Source organism: Rana temporaria, chromosome 9 (genome assembly GCF_905171775.1).
Source record: "Rana temporaria chromosome 9, aRanTem1.1, whole genome shotgun sequence".
Taxonomy (NCBI): Eukaryota; Metazoa; Chordata; class Amphibia; order Anura; family Ranidae; genus Rana; species Rana temporaria.
In genome coordinates this window covers 45740451-45759261 of record NC_053497.1, presented here as the reverse complement: position 1 = coordinate 45759261, position 18811 = coordinate 45740451, and positions in this window count along the sequence as shown.

Genomic DNA, 18811 nt, shown 5'->3' with positions numbered 1-18811 from the left:
CTCTTTACAGTTATCTTTAAGAGATAGTCATTTCAAGAGAAAAAGATGTATATGTAAATATGTACTCTGCTAGAAAAGATGTGAGCCCACGTCTCAGTTCTAGGATGGTGTGTAGCACAGTGTACCAACACCTACCACAACCTACCACAACCTACCCGGTGTGCCGGCTCACTTCTAAGTTATATTGCAGAACTTATCTTAGCCTTTCTACTTGTGAAACCATTAACATTTTAAAAATTATGTTCTTTTATTTTTTTACTATGAGTGCCTTGTGATAGAAAATGATCTGAGTCAGAGGGTGAGGTCACAGCATGTCCGGGTACACACAACTGACACAGGGACATTTGTTGCTGGAAGCCGGCCTTGCCTCTTTCCTAACTGTGTGAGCTTCCTTTCCTTCTTCCCTTTCCTTTTCTGCCCTCTAAGAGGCCTCTTGCTCTTTCAATATTAAGCTAACATCTGCCAAAACATTTCTTTTGTTCCGTATAGCCTGCACTTCCAATAATAAACTTCCTTCCATTATGTTTTTTTCCCCCCAAGTGACAAGCCTCCCTCTGTCTCGTTCTTTGAGTGTCCAGCCTCCTTCTATCTTACTGTTTAATATCTAGCCTCCTTCCATCTTACTGTTTAATATCCAGCCTCCTTCCACCTTACTGTTTAATATCTAGCCTCCTTCCACCTTACTGTTTAATATCTAGCCTCCTTCCACCTTACTGTTTAATATCCAGCCTCCTTCCACCTTACTGTTTAATATCTGGCCTCCTTCCACCTTACTGTTTAATATCTGGCCTGCTTCCATCTTGTTGTTTCAGTGTCCAACTCCCCCGCATCTTGTTTCAATTTCCATCCTCCCTACATCTGGTGGTTTCAATGTTCAGCCTACTTCCATCTTGTTGTTGAACATCCAGACATACTTCATCCATCTTGTCGTTTCAATGTCCAGCTTCCCTCCATCTTGTTGTTTTAGTGTCCGGCCTCCCTCCATCTTCATGTTTCAATGTCCATCCTCCCTTAATATTGCTATTGAACATCCAGCCTCCCTCCAATTTTATGTTTCAATGTCCAGCCTCCCTCCATCTTAATGTTTCAATGTCCTTCCACCCTCTTGTTATTTTAATGTCCAGCCTCCTTCCATCTGGTTTTTGAACATCCAGCCTCCCTCCAACTTGTTGTTTCAATGTCCAGGTTTCCACCATCTTGTTGTTTCAGTGTCCAGCCTTCCTCCATCTTGTTGTTTTAATATGCAGCTCCCCTCCATCTTGTTATTTCAATGTCCAGCTTCCATTCATCTTGTCATTTCAATGATTAGCCTCCCTGCATGTTACTGTTTCAGTAGCTGACCTCCCTCCAGGGTCTCCACCTTACTGTTTCAATAAAACACTTTTTTTCAGCTCGTCTTTTCAGTAACGGCTTTCCTCCATCTTGCTGTTATAGTAACATGCCTCACTCCATCTTGTTTCAATAACCAGCCTTACGCTATCTTGCAGGTACAATATTCTGCCTTCCTGTTCCTTCGTTCTATCATTCTATATTAATAACGCACTCTCTTCCATTTTGTTCCCCCAGTGATCTCTTCTGTCATAAATGCCTCCCATGACCTGTCAACAGTATTGTAATTTGAGCCGTGCATTCGCAGCTTAGACCACATTTAGGACACCAACTATATGCTGTGGTGTCATATAAAAGTGGGGTTCTGCACAAACCAACACACTAACGTGACAAGAGACAGTAGTGAATCACTGTATAGTGTAAATAGTGTAGTGTATAGTGGGGATGACGAAGACACGTGACCCCGTGTCGTAACGCGTAGGGATTAGATAGGACGTACACCTGGAGTGACGTAAGCAGGCGCTGAAGACGCCGCTCGTGTTTCTAATTGTTGCATGGTTTTAAGTTTTTTCATGTAAGCACAGGTTTTTCTAATAAATACCCCCCTGAGTCTTACGATACTACACTATTGGAGCCCTTGTGTTCTCTTTTCTCCCTCCCCGCTCTGAGCATTATTAGGGATTGGCCGAGGAGACGCTTCAGTAGTCATTATTAAGAGGGAAGATTTCTGCGGTTGGCAATAGAGGATTTACACTCAGGATCTATTGGATGCCTTTTATTTCTTGATTTGAGGTAAGAGTTCTGGGAGCCTGGTGAGGGAGTGGACCACACATCTGTCAATCATCCGCCTAGTGGAAGCTCAGCTATATTGCGATTCTCATCTGGCAGCTTGACACAGTATAATTGGGACATTCTGACACTCATTTTTCATTTTTCACTTTTATCCATTTCACATGTTTGATGCTCTCCTGACTTTATTATCACATTAATTGGTATTAATTTCACTTGTTTTGAGCTTCGCTCTCCTGATTTTTTTGCCCACATATATTGGGAACGTTTTCCACTTTAATATATTTATATTTATTTATATTTGTTTATTATTTACACTATACAGTGATTCACTACTGTCTCTTGTCACGTTAGTGTGTTGGTTTGCGCAGAACCCCACTTTTATATGATTTTGCATTTGTGTATTGTAAACACTATTAGGTTTTGCTGCACCTTATTTGTTTTGGGTTATCACCATTAAGGAGTCCTTATTAGCGCAAAGGCACTTTTCATTTTATATGCTGTGGTGACTGCTGCGCACATGCGTGGGAGTGGCATCATTGTGGCCCAGCCATTCACATGGACAGAGAGCGTGAACCTGGAAGGAAGATGGTCAGAGATGGAAGCGCTCAGGACCAGCTGGAGCGGTGACAGAGCGTTGTTGGAGGGCTGGTTTGACAGGTAAGTCTGTCATTATGTGCTAAATTGCAGTTCATATTAGCACATTACGGCACAACGCTCCTGAGGGCACATTGAAAAGAAGAAAAAAAATACTACTACTTTAAATGCAGGTAAAGAACAGAAAAATAAAGTATTTTAAAAGCATTCTTGCAGTGTTTTTTCCTTCCACATTTTTTTGGACATGCAATGTGCTGGCTGGTTCCCTGTCATTCATGGTCTCTGTTTGCTCAGTGATGCCTACAGTCTCACACTGATCACAAAAAATGCTTGAGCGAAGCGCGGTGACGTACAACACGTACGACGGCACTATAAAGGGGAAGTTCCATTCGAATGGCGCCACCCTTTGGGCTGCTTTTGCTAATTTCCCCGTCTCATCTGAGCATCCACGTTTTTTTCCCCCTCATTAATGCGTACACACGACCGCTTTTCACGGCGTGAAAAAGGGCGATGAGAAAAAATAGAGCAGGTTCTAATTTTTTGGGGGGGATTTTTCCCATCGAGAAAAATGCTCTGGAGCCTACACACGATTGTTTTTCACGACCAATTTAAAAAATAGCATTTTTCCCGTCATGAAAATGATCGTGTGTATGCGGAATTAGAATTGGAAATTTAATAAGGGGCAGATCCACAAAGAAAGTACGCCGGCGTATCTACTGATACGCCGGCGTACTTTCAAATTTCCCACGTCGTATCTTTGTTTTGAATCCTCAAAACAAGATACAACGGCATCTGGGTTAGATCCGACAGGCGTACGTCTTCGGATCTTAGATGCAATTCTTCGGCGTCCGCTGGGTGGCGTTCCCATCGTATTTCGCTTCGAGTATGCAAATTAGCTATTTCCGACGATCCATGAACGTACGAGTGGCCGTCGCATTCTTTTACGTTGTTTCCGTTCAGGCTTTTTTCGGCGTATAGTTAAAGCTGCTATTTGGTGGCATACGCAATGTTAAGTATGGCCGTCGTTCCCACGTTGAATTTGAAAATATTTTATTTTGTTTGCGTAAGTCGTCCGTGAATGGGGCTGGACGTAATTTATGTCCAAAACAATGACGTCCTTGCGACGTCATTTAGCGCAATGCACGGCGGGAAATTTAGGGACGGCGCATGCGCAGTTCGTTTGGCGAGGGGACGCGCTTCATTTAAATGAAACACGCCCCCTACTCGGCGATTTGAATTACGCGCCGTTATGCCGCGAGAGATACACTACGCTGCCGTAACTTACGGCGCAAATTCTTTCTGGATTCAAAGCTTTGAAAAGTAAGTTATAGCGGCGTAGTGTATGTCACATACGCTGCGTCCATGCAATTGTACGTGAATCTGCCCCTAAGGGCCAGATTATTGTAGAATCTGCAGCGGCGAAGCGTAAGCCATTTACACTACGCTGCCGCAAATTACTGGAGCAAGTGCCGTATTCTGCAAGCACTTGCTCCGTAATTTGCGGCGGCGTAGTGTAATTGGCCCGGCGTAAGGCCGTGTAATTCAAAGGGGGCGGCTTGTATTTAAATTAAGCGCGCCCCTGCGCCGATCGAACTGCGCATGCGCCGGGCGAAAAATAGCCCAGTGCGCATGCTCCAGCTCACGACGGAAAACGTCAATGACGCCGATGTGAGCGTCATTGACGTAAAGTCGTATTCGCGAACGACTTACGAAAACGTCGTAAACAACGGAAAAAGCCGACGCTGACCCAACGCCATACTTAACATGGCATACGACGGACCTACGTAAACTTGCTCCACATTATACCAGGGCCAAGTTTTTACGCTTACGGAAACATCGTAAAATCATGTGCGTACGTTCGGGAATCTCACGTAACTAGCTAATTTGCATAGACGACGGGGAAAACGACAATACGACACCTAGTGGCGGGAAACAGCCTTACGCCTGTCAGATCTAATGGGAATCTATGCGTAACTGATTCTAAGAATCAGTCGCATAGATACCCTGGGCCAGATTAGGACTTACGACGGCGCAAATGGTGTTGCGCCGTCGTAGCGCCTTTGAGAATCTGGCCCTAAATGTTTAATTTTAGGTTTAATACCATTTTAAAATATGGCTAAAAGTGGTAATGTAAGAAGGCAAAACCATGAAGATATTTTCCATGAAAAAGACAGGAATTTGTACATTTCGACTCCAACTAGGCCTTTTACTTTCCGCCTCGTCTTGTTATTTCTCATAAAGGACAGGCTAGGGATGACTATTAGTGCCTTGTTTTCTGCAGAAATGAGACCAGAAACTTGCCTTCCGAGCAGTTGATTGCTTTTAACAAAACGTGACAGTGACTGTTTACAATTCTTCATCAGTGACTGTGCGGAATATTCTCTGTTACTGTAACAGTACAATGACGCTGCACACTCCCGCACCCGATTCTCTTTTGCCTTCCGTGACTTCATTTAAGAGAAATGAGCCCCAGAAAAACATATATCTTTGAAAAAGGTCCTTTAAGTGACTGAGAAACAGAAATCTCGGTGTGTGTAATCTGGAGAAAATTAATTGTACAGCTGTTGTCTCTTTACACCCACTGCTGTTCTAATGGCACAGCTCGAGAAACTGAAACACAGATTAACAAGTGAAACTGATGGTGGGGGGGAATGAGGACGGTCAACTAATCGGTTAGCTAAAAATTCTGCATAAACTAGCAATGGAAACTGTAATGCCTATTCAGTGATGTGCTCATTCTCAGTTATTTTTGTAAAGGTTACCTGAAAATAATTTGAATACAACTTACACGTATACACTTACACTTACGCTTATCCATATTTTACTGTCATGGAATGGTATGGGACACCAGCGAGGGCTAACCTGTAAGTGTCAAGTCTTCTCCAGTAATGGATAACCTGTGAGTGTCAAGTCTTTACCCGTAAGAGATAACTTGTGAATACTAAATTCACCAGTAAGAGCAAACCTGTAAATGCCAAGTCTTCACCAGCAAGGGCTAACCTATAAGGGCCAAGTCTTCACCAATAAAGGCTAACCTGTCAGTGCCAAGTATTCACCAGCAAGGACTAACCTATAAGGACCAAGTCTTCATCAGCAAGGGCTTACCAATAAGGGCCAAGTCTTCACATATAAGGGCTAACCTGTGAGTGTCAAGTCTTCACCAGCAAAGGCTAACTTGTGAATGCCATGTCTTCACCAGAAAGAGCTAACCTATAAGGGCCAAGTCTTCACCAATAAAGGCCAACTTGTCAGTGCCAAGTATTCACCAGCAAGGACTAACCTATAAGGACCAAGTCTTCATCAGCAAGGGCTTACCAATAAGGGCCAAGTCTTCACATATAAGGGCTAACCTGTGAGTGTCAAGTCTTCACCAGCAAAGGCTAACTTGTGAATGCCATGTCTTCACAGTAAGGGCTAACCTGTAAATGCCAAGTCTTCATCAATTAGGGCTAACCTATAAAGGCCAAGATTTCACCAGTAAGCGCTAACCTATAAGGGCCAAGTCTTCACCAGTAAGGGCTAACCTGTGAGTGCCAAGTCTTCACCAGCAAGTACTAACCTGTAATGGCCAAGTCTTCACCAATAAGAGCTAACCTGTGAGTGCCAAGTCTTCATCAGCAAAGGCTAACCTGTGAATGCCATGTCTTTACCTGTAAGGGCTAACCTGTAAATGCCAAGTCTTCACCAATAAGGGCTAATCTATAAGGGTCAAGATTTCACCAGTAAGGGCTAACATAAAAAAGGACAAATCTTCACCAGCAAAGGCTAACCTATAAGGGGCAAGTCTTCACCAGCATGGGCTAACCTGTGGGTACAGGTCTTCACCAGCAAGGGCTAACATTTAAGGACCAAGTCTTCAACAGAAAGGACTAACCTATAAGGGCCACGTCTTCACCAGCAAGGGCTAACCTATAAGGGCCAAATATTCACCAGCAAGGGCCAAGTCTTCACCAGTAAGGGCTAACCTGTGTGTGCCAAGTCTTCATCAGCAAGGGCTAACCTATGAGGTTCAAGTTGTCTTCACCTGTAAGGGGCGAATCTGTGAGTGCCAGGTCTCCACCAGCAAGGGCTAGTCTGTAAGCGCTAAGTCTTCACCTGAAGGCCCCCTTCCTCCACCATTGTCAAAAGGCAAAAAAAATAAAACATTTCACTGCAACAGGAATAGAGGGGACAACTTTAGAGAGAGAGTACCTGTCCAAGAGAGGATTTTCCTTCATTTTGAGAGATTTCCTCCCACGTTTGTGTCTCTAACAGGGCAGAAATAACAGCAAGAAAAAAAACTACAGGGGTATATTAACTAAACTCAACCTAAAACAATAATAAAAAATTGTACACCAAGTTTACACCCAATTTTCTAGTTTTGTACTACTTTAATGCACGCTCAAAGATGTATATATTAAATTGCCTCCCGAACACTGGATAGGTCTTTATATACTGTGAAGGACTCTGTGAGACCAATCTCCTGCAGCTTTGCTCATAATACAATTAGGCTAATGCAAAACTAAAATGGATTTAGGCCAACAAGCTTTTTCAACAAAGTTGAAAAGGATACAATGCTTAAGGTATAAAAAGGTGACTAAAGCTCCACCTTCTGGCCTGATAAAAGACTGTATAATATAATATAATATATTTTCTGACTAAAAATGAAACAAATATCTTTTTTTTTTACTTTATTTAGTCCTGACATAATAAACTGCATCATTTTTTTTTACAAAACCACCACATACCTTTCTTTTTAATTGTAAGTAAATATTATCATTAGTAAACATTTACTATTACAGCATCACTGTTGAAAACAAGATCATTCTAAAATGTACAGTTATTATGGATGGGCATAATATAGGCGTTGGAATGAACGGATAAGCCCCTGGGAGGCAGCCCGTTGCTGTGCTTATATTATCTCTCTATGGGCACTATATGCTAGGTGGGTTGTACAACACCCCACCAGCTCTTGTAAGCTCCACCTATGTATCCCTTTATTGGATTTCTGGATCTCCTAATAGGATTACCTTTTCTGATATTATTTATATGAGACGCACACCGCCCCTGCTTGGCAACATTCTAATTCAGTTGCGAGTAGAACTAGTTGCGTGCTGTTTACCTTTCCGCAGTCCATTTAAAATTTTCCACAGTTTGGAAACCTCTGGCTACTAGATATGTGTCCATGAGAACTAGTCCACTTTAATTAGTGAGACTTGTTCTCTTTGTTACCTCTTTGAACCTTGATCGTGTCCTGAAGAAACTTAACAGCGAAACGCATAGACGCACAAGGGCTCACTGTTCAAACTGTATCATTCATATGATTTTTAATCTTTGAACACTGTTAGCTGGATTCACATAGATGGGCCTAACGTTAGGCAGGCTTAGCGTATCGCATATACGCTACGCCGCCGTAAGTTAGAGAGGCAAGTGCTGTATTCACAAAGCACTTGCGTCCTAAGTTACGGAGGCGTAGCGTAAATGTGCCGGCCTAAGCGCGCCTAATTAAAATCGTGAAGAGGTGGGCGTGTTTTATGCTAATGAATCGTGACCCGACGTGATTGACATATCCCAGTGCGCATGCTCCAAATTACGCCGCAAAGACTTATTGGTTTAGACGTGAACGTAAATTACGCCCAGCCCCATTGACGGATGACTTGCGCAAACGACGTAAAAATTTGAAAATTCGACGTGGGTCTGATGTCCATACTTAAAATTGGCTGTGCCATCTTTTTGGTGGAATAACTTTAGGCCTGAAAAGGCCTTACGTAAACGGCGTATCTTAACTGCGATGGGCAAGCGTACGTTCGTGAATAGGCGTATCCCGGCTGATTTACGCATTCTAGGCGTAAATCAGCATACACGCCCCTAGCGGCCGGCCTAAAAAGTGGTATCTTAGCTAGATTTAAGTGTATCTCAATTTGAGAATACACTTAAATTTACGACGGCGCAGATTCAGAGTTACGACGGCGTATCTACTGATACGCCGGCGTAACTCTCTCTGAATCTGGCTATGTGACTATACCTTGTACTTTTTTCAATAAATATTGTTTATTTTTTGCTACTTCTCCATTGTTTCCATGCCTCCAAAGTCCGACCAATGGTTACTCTCTGAGTACCTTTTTTTTGTTTCCTCTCTCATATACGGATGTGGCATTGTGAGTGCTTCCTTTCTTCATTTTCCATACTCATGGCGTTAGTCGCCTTGTGACCAGGTAGTGGGTAATCCTCTGCTTCTCTGGGCTAGGCTGTCTTTTCTGTAGCACAGAGCGGCACTGATGTGATGACATCAACACTACTCTCTGCAACAGTACATTGTGAATATAGGACATAATGTTATAATTCCCCTTCAGAAGGCGGGTCCATGACACCCTGCTTTTACAAAAATCTGCTGCTGGGCGTCATTCAACTTGGAAGACTGAGGGCATCTTGTGGCGGAGTATAGGTACTGCAGGGGAGAGCTCTGGACTAAAGGTGAGTATTGCCTGTGCTATTTTTTTTTTATTTTTTTAACATTTCTCATCTTTTAGGGAAAAAAAAAATAGTCTGAAGTTGGGATTTGACTTAAAAAAAATTGAAGAGGAAGCTTGTAAAAAAGCAAAAGTTGCTTCAAAAATATTTAGGGTAAATACTGTAATAAAAACTGAAAATATGTGCTCACTAAACATACACCATACTTCTTTCTGAGCACAAAGTTTGTTTCATAGAAAGGGTTTCTGTATTTTTTTTTGCTGTGCTGCAGTTATATTATACGGTCAGTTTGAATGTAAATAGTGTTTAGTATAGTTCATCTTTATTAGCAGCTGGCCTTCACCCACACAAGTCTTATGTACAGAACTGTACATCCAGCTTGAACACACTAATGCCTTTTCTATGTAAAACACGCATTGCCATATTAAAATGTAGCTGAAATTATTTTATGAGCACTTATTCATTCAAAGTGGCCTCTTAGGCCCCATACTCACGAGCAAACATGTCTGCTGAAACTGGCCCGCAGGCCAGTTTCAGCAGACATGTTTGGTCGTGTGTGGGCGCGAGCGGGCCGAATTCCAGCAAACATTTGCCCGCCGGGCCTTTTCCCAGCAGACAAATATTCCTGGACTTGTTTTAAAACAGTCCGCTGGAATTCAGCCCGCTCGGACATGTACGGTCGTCAGTACAGACCTACCGTACATGTCCAGGCGCCCGCCGTCCCTCGCATGCGTCGAATGACTTCGACGCATGCGTGGAAGCATTTTAAAGGCGGGCCGCCCACGTCGCCGCGTCATTGTCGCGGCGACACCGCGTCATCGACGCGGCGACACCGCGGACACGCCCCGCGTATTGTTTACGCGCGGACTTCTGTACGATGGTGTGTACAACCATCGTACAGAAGCCCTCTGGCAGACATGTATGGTGGAAACGGTCCGACGGACCGCTTTCACCATACATGTTTGTCCGTGTGTACCCGGCCATAGTTGCACAATGCTTTTCTCACTACTATAGACTTTTCCAGAGCAACTTATTGCACAACATAGTCAATAAACCTATCGGCTGTAGCTGGAGGCACAATTTCCTATAAGATGAGGCAGAGGAGAGGGCCCTGGAGTTTAACTTCCTAGCAAGCTAGAATGCTGGGGTCAGCGTGACGCATTTCCAGAAGTCCTTGCAACATTATCAGTGATGCAACACCACTGTACTACTGTTTCTTTTTGTGAAGGGAAGTGCGTTTGTAGACCCGACAGCCAATGACAACCTTGCAATAAAAGATGTATATTGACTTTAGAGAAGAGGGAAGTGCAGGTGCGATTAGATATCTTTTGCCAGGGCTTGGGTCATGAACAGGAACACCAGGGATTAGCAAGTGCACCTGTCTATGACTATATGTACAGAATGCAGACAGGGGTTGTGTTTGCAGATACTGTTATACATTTATTTTGTATACATACACTAAATTACCAAAAGTTTTGGGACACCTGTCTTTCCATGCACATGAACTTTAATGGTATCCCAGTCTTAGTCCATAGGGTTTAATTTTGGGTTGGCCCACCTTTTGCAGCTATAACAACTTTGAATCTTCTGGGAAGGCCGTTCACAAGGTTTGTCTATGGGAATGGTATACAGTTGAACCTCGGATTACGAGCATAATCCGTTTCAGGAGTATGCTCGTAATCCAAAGTACTTGCATATCAAAGCGAATTTTCCCATTGAAGTCAATGGAAACGAAAATAATTTGTTCCGCATTGACTTCAATGGGATGCAATACTGAATGCGGCCAGAGGTGGGGGGTGCCAGAGAGCGCCGAAAAGGCCTGAGGACACTTCGGCTCGTTTCCTGTGCCTCCGTACCTTAGGCCAAATGAGGTACTGCAGGCCAATATTCGGCTTTTCTCTGCTCCTGCGCCCTGTACCTCAGGCCAAATAAGGTACTGCAGGCCTATTTTTAGCTCTGCTCGGCTTCTGCGCTCCCGTACCTCAGACCAAATGAAGTACTGAAGGCCTATTTAGCTTGAATTCTGCTCGTCTTGCGAGTCAACACTCGCAAACCGAGTCAGAATTAAAAAAAAAAGTTGCTCGCAAATCAAAACGCTCTCAAACCAAGTTACTCTTAAACCGAGGTTCCACTGTGGAATGGCTTAACTGCACTCCCCCCACATCTTAATTACTACTAGTTAACTATATATGTATTATATCTGGACTGGTTACATGCATAAAAAACAATGCTCACATATTTGATTAATTAAATGAAAACAATCATATACTACATTATTCAAAACATGATGATTGCTCAAAATAAACTTGTGACTTGATACCAGTGCTAAAAGATAAATTATGCTTAATAGTGGCTATTGATCTCAGTTATATAGATAAATAGAGTGATATATCAAATGACTTGTGTGAACAAAGTCTATTAACCTCTTCCCGCCCAAGGACGTCCTGGACTTTCAGTTGGGATATCTGAATAATGGGTGCAGCTACGGGCATCATTCAGATATCCATCTTTTCAGCTGGCGATTCTGTGCACCATAAAAACGATCATAGCGGCAGTCCCGCCGCTTGATCGTTCTTATAGGAGATGGAAAGGGGACGTCCCACCCTCCCGCCGCCATTCCAGTGCTTCTCCGGTCTTTCTCGTGCCATCGGGGACCCGGAGAAATGATATGCCGTCACCGGATGTTTGGCCAAGCCCAACCCCTGAAAAACAACCCCACATCATAATCCACCAAATGATTTGGACCAGTGCACAAAGCAAGGTCCATAAAAACATGGATGAGCGAGTTTGGGGTGAAGGAACTTGACTGGCCTGCACAACCAAAAAGAACACCTTTGGGAAGAATGGTGGAACATTCCCATAGACACACTTCTAAACCTTGTGGACTGCCTTCCCAGAAATAATTGAAGCTGCAAAGGGTGGGGCAACTCAATATTGAACCCTACAGACTAAGACTGGGATGCCATTAAATTTCATGTGCGTGTAAAGGTAGGTGTCCCAATACTTCTGATGATATAGTGTCGCTGCATATCAGGCCTAAAAGTGGGTAGCTTTAACTGGATCATTACAGCAGGGTACAAGTACTAGAGAAATTCATGCACAAGGTCTGGAATCTTCCAAAATTTTTGAGCTACTTTGGAAAAAATTGGGTTAGCATGTCCAACTCCTTTCCCCCAGAGCAGTCATATATGCACGCCCCACGTCTTCATAGCAGCCATATAAACTGTTGTCTTTTCTTCCCCGCCCACCAATTAGCTTTATTGCACATCACTGATATTTATTGATCACTAGCAGGGGTCAAGTCCTGGGGAAAAAAGTGTGGGAACTCCCACCCAAGATCCACTCCCCCACCAAAAACAAAACAAAAAAAAAATTATGGGGGGTGGGTGGTATGTAGATAAGAGGGGTGCGGATTTTATGGGTTGGGTAGTATAAAATACACCACTGGCCAGTGGCAGTTTATTAACCCCTTTGTGCTGCATTAGTGACACCAGTGTCAGTGTTTATGAACCTTTTCATGCTGCACCAAATAGGGGTAATAAACACTGACACTGGTGTCACTAATGCAGCACAAAGGGGTTAATAAACTGCCACTGGTCACCAATGCATCAGTGGAAGTACATTATCCCCCTCATTGCTGAATACCATTAAAAACATCAGACAGTTAACACAGCTAAGCCACTGTGATACAACACTGCCTTAGGTAGGTTAGGTTTTTAGCCTCTGCAAACTTACTTACGTACTCCCCCGCCCACAGTACAGATCCCCTCCCCTCACAGTACAGATCCCCCCCAGTACAGATCCCCCCCCATTCAGTACAGATCACCCCCATTCAGTACAAATCCCCCCCCCCTTCAGTACAAATACCTCCCCCTTCAGTACAAAGCCCTCCCCCTTCAGTACAGATCCCCCATTCAGTACAGACCCCCCCATTCAGTACAGATCCCCCCATTCAGTACATATCACCCCCCATTCAGTACATATCACCCTTCAGTACAGATTCCCCCCTTCAGTACAGACCCCCACAGTACAGAGTTTCCCCCTTCAGTACAGACCCCCACAGTACAGATTTCCCCCCTTCAGTACAGACCCCCACAGTACAGAGTTTCCCCCTTCAGTACAGACCCCCACAGTACAGAGTTTCCCCCTTCAGTACAGACCCCCACAGTACAGATTTCCCCCCTTCAGTACAGACCCCCACAGTACAGATTTCCCCCCTTCAGTACAGACCCCCACAGTACAGAGTTTCCCCCTTCAGTACAGACCCCCACAGTACAGAGTTTCCCCCTTCAGTACAGACCCCCACAGTACAGAGTTTCCCCCTTCAGTACAGACCCCACAGTACAGATTTCCCCCCTTCAGTACAGACCCCCACAGTACAGAGTTTCCCCCTTCAGTACAGACCCCCACAGTACAGATTTCCCCCCTTCAGTACAGACCCCCACAGTACAGAGTTTCCCCCTTCAGTACAGACCCCCACAGTACAGATTTCCCCCCTTCAGTACAGACCCCCACAGTACAGATTTCCCCCCTTCAGTACAGACCCCCACAGTACAGATTTTCCCCCTTCAGTACAGACCCCTACAGTACAGAGTTTCCCCCTTCAGTACAGACCCCCACAGTACGGATTTTCCCCCTTCAGTACAGACCCCCACAGTACAGATTTCCCCCCTTCAGTACAGACCCCCACAGTACAGATTTTCCCCCTTCAGTACAGACCCCCACAGTACAGATTTCCCCCCTTCAGTACAGACCCCCACAGTACAGAGTTTCCCCCTTCAGTACAGACCCCCACAGTACAGATTTTCCCCCTTCAGTACAGACCCCCACTGTACAGATTTTCCCCCTTCAGTACAGACCCCCACAGTACAGATTTTCCCCCTTCAGTACAGACCCCCACAGTACAGATTTTCCCCATTCAGTACAGACCCCCACAGTAAAGATTTTCCCCCTTCAGTACAGACCCCCACAGTACAGATTTTCCCCCTTCAGTACAGACCCCCACAGTACAGATTTTCCCCCTTCAGTACAGACCCCCACAGTACAGATTTCCCCCCTTCAGTACAGACCCCCACAGTACAGAGTTTCCCCCTTCAGTACAGACCCCCACAGTACAGATTTTCCCCATTCAGTACAGACCCCCACAGTACAGAGTTTCCCCCTTCAGTACAGACCCCCACAGTACAGATTTTCCCCATTCAGTACAGACCCCCACAGTACAGATTTTCCCCCTTCAGTACCATAATGTACCTCAGATGATCCTGACATGCACGGACAGCACTAGTGGACTGGTCGGGTCCCCTGTGTAGACATGCAGGAGGAGGGGGAGGCATCACTCTGCTCGTGCCAAAACTGATCAGAGCCGCGACCACGGAGAGCAGGGCAGGACCTGACGGGTGTCACTCCAGTGTGGCTCGCACACCCCCCCCGCCCCCGCAAAGCCACTACCTCTGGTTCCTCTCTCTGTGAGTCTTCTGAAATTGCGCGCCGCTGCCTAATCCCGCCCGCTGTCTCTGAACCCGCCCGCTCAGCCTCGCTTACGCTACGGGGGGGGGGTGCCTGCTGCTCCGCTGCCTAATCCCGCCCGCAGTCTCTGAACCCGCCCGCTCTGCCTCGCTGTCTCTTCAGTGGGGGGACGCCTGCTGCTCCGCTGCCTAAACCCGCCCGGCGCCCAATCCTAATCTCTGCTCGAGTCCTGCAAAGGGAACGCGCGTTCCTGCTGTAAAAAAAGTGCAGGGACGCCGTTCCCACGCGTTCCCGCAGGACTCGAGCCCTGATCACTAGTAATATGTAATGTGTTTTTCGGAGGCTAAGCATTAATCACAAAGATTTCCTTGGTAGACCTACTTGACAGAGGGGCAACTGGAGCTCACTGCTGGAAAGTGGGACCTGGATTCCACTCTGCTCTGTTTAATGTAGGTTATGGATGATCAACCTACTGTTTAATGATAAAGAGCGCAGAAGAAGACAGGACTCGCCATGACTCCTGGTAGTTCTAGTTAATCACTGAAGTAGATCGACAGTAAAATATGAGGAGTGGGAATCCAAGTTGAATCCAAGAAAAGGATTTTATGTTAAAGTGGTGTTCCGGCCAAAGATAAAAATAAAGGCCAGCAGCTACACATACTGCAGCTGCTGGCTTTTAATAAATGGACACTTACCTGTCCTGGAGTCCCTCCATGTCGGCATTCAGCTGATGTTTCCATCAGCTGTAGGGTGCTGCCTGCATTGAATTTGTTGCACTGCAGTTTGGCCTATTCTCTGCACACACTGGGCCAGATTCTCGTAGAAATGCGGCGGCGTAACGTATCTCCTTTACGTTACACCGCCGCAAGTTTTACGGGCAAGTGCTTGATTCACAAAGCACTTGCCTGTAAACTTGCGGCGGCGTAGCGTAAAGTCCACCGGCGCAAGCCCGCCTAATTCAAATAATCCATGTAGGAGGCGTAGATCATTTAAATTAGGCGCGTTCCCACGCCGTTTGTACTGCGCATGCTCCGTCTCTAATTTTCCCGCTGTGTATTGCGCAAAATTACGTCGCAAGTACGTCATTGGTTTCGACGTTAACGTAAATGGCGTCCAGCGCCATTCACGGACGACTTACGCAAATGACGTAAAATTTTCAAATTGCGACGCGGGAACACCGGCCATACTTAACATTGAGTATGCCACCTAGGGGGCATGTTAAACTTTACGCCGCGTAACTCTTACGGAAACAACGTAAAATCACTACGACGGGCAATCGTACGTTCGTGAATCGGCATAACTAGTCATTTGCATATTCTACGCCGACCGCAATGGAAGCGCCACCTAGCGGTCAGCGTAGATATTGCACCCTAAGATACAACGGCGCTGGCCGTCGTATCTTAGGCATGTTTAAGTGTATCTCAGCTTGAGAATACACTTAAACATACGACGGCCTTAGATTCGGACTTACATCGGAGTAACTGCTGATACGCCGGCGTAATTCTATGTGAATCCGGCCCAGAGTATTCACAAAGGTACTTGCACCCAGGGTCGGTGCTACCACTAGGAAAACTAGGCAGGCGCCTAGGGTGCACTGCTGCCTAAGGACGCCCGGCCGCTGGTTTCCCTCCGCGTCTGTATGCTCTGCAGGCTGCAGCATGTAACTAAATCAGTCTCAGGCAGTTGCTCCATCCGACCAGTAGTGTAATTAGAGGCACAGCGTGCACAGCATTGGAGCTAGAGGAAACATAGCCGATGCTTCCTGTATAGCCCTGCCTCCTGTCACATGGGCAGGACAAAGAGGGTGGAGTCAAGGGTGGAGCCATTGGGGTGGCAAAATTAGATTTCCCTTCTTCTGTTTAAAATCCTTGCACAAGCCCTGCTTGCATCCCTACTCAGGGCCGAAACTAAGGGGGGTGGCATGTGCCCTGGGCATCACAATGAGAGGGATGCTGCTAGGGTTGCTACCTGTCTGGGTTTTTACTGGGACTGTCCAGAGATTCGACTTAAATCCTGGAGTCCCAGTGAATCTGTGCTTAATACCAGAGCTCAGTGCTGACATTTTTGAGTGATGTTTTTCAGTAGTCTAAAGTTGCGTCATTCACATAGGAAAGTAGGACAGTTTAGGGGGCTTGTGTGTCTGCACAGATGGCACTAAACACATGAGTCAGACACGAGATTTGTACATAACATTTATTGAACTCAGCAACTTTTTCTCGTTTCAACATGAAGCATACGGAAAACAATAGAAACTTTGTAGAACGTCTTCGTAGTCTAGTGTTGCACAATGCACTTCACAATTGCATTCTACTCAAAGAAGCACCACATGCCTAAACCTTGTGGTAGGAGAACAGAGCAGCTCTTTATAGTACACACTTTGTGATAACATCCCACTTTGAATGGATAACACTCTTACTATAGCTCTGTATACTATACTACTGCAGCTACTCTCTGCTGCACCGGCAGAGATACATAGGGGCAGAATGGGGCCTTAGGCAAGGTAGCAGCTTGGACATTATTTGTATTTTCTCAACTAGCATAGCATCACCACAACCAATATTAATATACACTTATTGGGAAAAAAATTGTACCAAAGACATGTAGCAGAACACATTTGGCCTAAATTTATAAAGAAGTTTGACTTTTTGATTTTTGCATTTGCATTGTTTTATACTAGAGAGTAGAAAATATATATATATATTTTTTTTTCCCAAAAGTTCTAGTCTTTTTTAATTTATATAAGAAAAAATAAATAACACAGTGGTGATCAATTACCTCCACCAAAAAGCTCTATTTATGTGAAAAAAATGATATAAAATAAATTTCCGTACAGTGTTGCATGACCGCGCAATTGCCAGTTAGATTAGAGCAGTACTGAATAGCAAAACATGCCCTGGTGATGAAGGGGGTAAAACTTTCTGGAGGTCAAATGGTTAAATAGGTGAGGAAGTCCTTTAGAGTTTTTGGCCCGGATTCAGATAGAATGGCATAACTATATGCGGGCGTAGCGTATCTCATATACGCTACGCCACCGTAACTTTGAGAGGCGAGTACTGTATTCAAAAAGAACTTGCGCCCAAAGTTACGGCAGCTTAGCGTATATATGGGCCGGCGTAAGCCTGCCTAATTCAAAGTAGGCTGGTAGGGGGCGTGTTGTATGGTAATGAATCGTGACCCCGCGTAAATGACGCACCTAACGAACGGCGCATGCGCGCACATGCTCAGTATCACGTTGAATTTTCTCCCTAACTCACGCCAGGTCAATGTTTAGTCGACGTGAACGTAACCTACTCCCATCCCCATTCACGGACGACTTACGCAAACGACGTAAAATACGACGCTGTTCCGACGTTTCCGACGTCCATACCTAACATGACTTACCCCTGCTTTATGAGGGGTAAAGTTACGCCGGTCGGACGTCTTGCGTAAACAGTGTATTTTAACACGCCGGGGCGCAAGTACGTTCGTGAATCGGCGTATCTAGCTCATTTGCATATTCAACGTGGAAATCAACGGAAGCGTCACATAGCGGCCAGCGTAAATATGCACCTAAGATACGTTGGCGTAAGAGACTTACGTCAGTCGTATCTTAGACAAATTCTGGCATATCTGATTCTTTGAATCAGGCGCCGAGATACGACGCCTCACATTCAGACTTACGAATGACTCTGGAGAGTCTTTTGTGAATCCGGGCCTTTAAGTCCAAAGCATGTATCCATATCCCTGGAGCCCACGTCTGGATTCCCACAAGAGGTGGTAAAGTGCAAGTAGTGGATCACATCCTTAGCAGCATACTTGTTCCCTGGATGGGGAAACCTGAAACCGACAGTATAATGCACTTAAATAATACTACGCAAGTTTGACGCAAGTTTGACCCTCCTACATTATTCATAAAGTATTCAGACCCCTTTCACTTTTTTCAATCTTCTTATGTTGCAGCCTTGTACTACAGCTGTTTAAATTTATTTGTTCTCATTAATCTACACTCAATATCCCATAATTGAAAACAGAATTTTAGAAATGTCTGTGAATTTTTTTAAAAGGTAAAACTAAAATATCACATTGGCATAAGTATTCAGACCCTTTGCAACAACACTTGAAATTTAGCTCAGGTGCCTCCCATTTCTCTTAAACGTTGTTGAGGTTTTAATACAACTTGATTGGAGTCTACCTGTGGTAA